Below are 3,188 nucleotides of genomic sequence, written 5' to 3' on the forward strand. Positions count from 1 at the left end.
CCAAGGTCCTTTGACCTTGTTTGACCTATGATAAATCTCATGGCCATTTCTTTTGTGTTTTGATGAGATTTTAGGAATTGGACAAAACATTTGTATTGACTTAATTGAGTTTGATTGTTTGTTGTTGGGCCTTGGTCAATGTTGATTTGAATTTGTCAAGTTAATATCATTGGATTTATGGGATTGATGGAATGTACATTCCATCTCCCAAAATGAATGAATGATATTAATTTGGTAAAAGTCCTCCTTTGACCAATTTGTGATCTCATTCATCCCCTTCTTCATTCATTCATTTCCATTTGGCCAATGACATCTCAAAGTCATAATGCTAGTTGATTGAAAGATTAACATGAGTATGGATGAGATTAGGCCACACCTTTTGCATATTTTTTGTGTGTGGTATGTTTAATGAGCATAGTTCATAATACTATGTCTCCAACATGCATTAATACCAAAAGTCTATTGCCCGGCCTCAAATAGTTGTGATTTCTACATAAGTCCAATTACGATTGCTTAACATAGCGCGCTAAATTTGTGACATAAAAGGCATAAGCATTCTAGTCAGTGAGATTGTAAGTCTCCCCTCTTCCATGGTATTGTGTGGAAACTTGACCTTCTTTCCTTCCTATGGAAGATGTTTTGGTTCAAGGATCCATGCTTGTGGCAAGTGGGTTGAGTGTTCTCCAAAGAATGTCTTGAAATCAAAAGCAAAACAAAACTAACTTCTAACTTACTAACCATTAACTTTTAATTTCAAGCTTTTACTTTAATACAATTTACTTTTAGCACTTTATATCATTTGTCATTATACATATCATTCTAATTGTTTATGTTAATGTAATTTTCACTTTGTCCACTTGGAGCATATTGTGTGATATATTTTGTTTGTGTATACTTTGCTTGTTTGTGTGGTCTTTGACCATTAATGTACATAATAAAAAAACAATAACACTAAAAACTTTCTAAGTGGACTGTTGGTTTGATCTTGAGCAAAGGACTTAGAATCTAGGCAACCTTCATAAGTTAAAGGACTTGGCCAATGCCAATTTGTTGAAGAACCAAATGCTTGCAATTTAAAATTCATCTGATACATCATTCAAGATCTCTCCAATTCATCTGCAACATTGATCATTGTTGAGTTGTTATGTTGAACCTATGACTTATGGAATTCATCTGTTACATGGGCTATTTTGAAGAAGATCATGAAGTGGATAATCTTGGATAAGGCCATCTTTATTTGATGCCTTGCTCTTCAAGATTGATATAATTGTGCATTTGTGTGTTGCTTGATTTTAAAAGTCCAAGGGAATTCTGGGTTTCTATTGACATACTTGCCTATTGGATTTCTACCCATTTGGTCAGATCTTTTCAACTTTAAACTTTTAATTTTTGTTCATAGGGTAGCCTCTTCATCTTCTCCCCATTTCTTTAATTTCAAAATATCTCCCTCCATTTTTTCAAAACTTCTTTGTGTGAACTACTTTTGTTCTAAACTTTGACCACTTTCAAAATGATAGAAACTTTGGCCTTATGCCATTGCATTTTCAAATTATTTTCTTAAATCAAACTTGTAAATAAACTTAACTATACTTGACTTAAACTTTCAAAAAGCCAAAAAGAACTAACTCATTCAAATCATTTTAGGCCTTTGTGCCTTTCAAACCTAATTTTGTTAAAACCAACACACTAATTTTGAAATTTATAGCACGAACTACGAGGTTTTGATCCCTCATTTTTATGTTGGTACGTAAGCACAAGACTGAAGGTCTTGTCAAACACAAAAATTTAATTAATGAATTCTTTTCTCACCCCCCCCCCCCCATTCTATTTGTTTGTAAACATCACTTTGTACAAAATACATATGCACACAAAAAGGGCTCCCTAGGAGTACCTAAGACACTTTGGGTGCTAACTGTAACACCCCGATAAAATATGATAATTATTTAATTAAGTTAATAGTATATTTAATAATTTAATTAAATAATTGGAATATTATTGGATTATTATTATTGGAATAATAAAGTTGGAATATATATAAAGAGTTCCATTTGGTAAAAAGGGTTTTTTTCACGTGAAAACCAGAGGAGCGACAGAAAGTGAGAAAAGGGCAAGGAGGAAGAGCAAGAGAACAAGGGTTGAAGAAGGGAAAAGCTTGAAGCTAAAGGATTTTCCGGATTAACTCAGGTAAGGGGGGTTTATCGTCGTTTAATGGGTATTATGGGTTAACATGTGATGGGTAGTAATAAGCCATTGATTGACTCTAATTAGGTTTTGAGAAATGCCTTGAATTGTGATGAATGAATTACGTTAAAAACCGTGAATGAATCTATATTTGGATGAGTTGTGATTTTCTGGACGTGTAGCCGTTTACGGAATCGAAATCGGAGGTCCGGAAGTCCTCCGACGGCGGAAAATGCGGGTAATTCTGCATTCTGTTCGTGTTAGCGCAGGAACAGCTTTCTGTCTTGTGTTAACCGGTTAACCCAGGGTGTTAACCGGTTAACACTGTTATGATTTAGAAAAATTAATTTCTGTTCTGCGTTAACCGGTTAACCCAGGGTGTTAACCGGTTAACACTGTTATGAATTATGAGAAATTGCTGTCTGTCTTGCGTTAACCGGTTAACCCAGGGCGTTAACCGGTTAACACTGTTAAAATGTGCCAGGAAGCGTGTTCTGGTTTGCGTTAACCGGTTAACCCAGGGCGTTAACCGGTTAACACTGTTGGAAAAATGAAAAATTGATATTTAAATATTGTGGACATATTTGATGATTGGCCTATATTGGTGTATGATGTAGTAGGGATCATTTCCCGTTGTTTTGAGCAGTATAGGTATTAGTAGAGTGTGTTAATACTGTGGTTTATTATTTTGGCATGACATGATATGATTATGTGATAAATATGCTGATAATGTATGATGGTATGCATAATGCTGTGAATATATCTATTATGTATGCAATTGTGGATGGACTGTTTATGGCTTAGAGTGTGAGCATATGTCCATTGTGGATTGTTGTTGATGTTTGCATGCTAGGTGATTTAGCGTGTATAGTATGGCCTTTATGGTGGTAGCTAATTCCCATGGTGAGGAATTAGTGAGTGAGTTATTGTGGATTGTTGTTGATGTTTGCATGCTAGGTGATTTAGCGTGCATAGCATAGCCCTTGGGGTGGTAGCTAATTCCCATG

This window comes from Lathyrus oleraceus, chromosome 5 (genome assembly GCF_024323335.1).
Source record: "Lathyrus oleraceus cultivar Zhongwan6 chromosome 5, CAAS_Psat_ZW6_1.0, whole genome shotgun sequence".
Classification (NCBI taxonomy): Eukaryota; Viridiplantae; Streptophyta; class Magnoliopsida; order Fabales; family Fabaceae; genus Lathyrus; species Lathyrus oleraceus.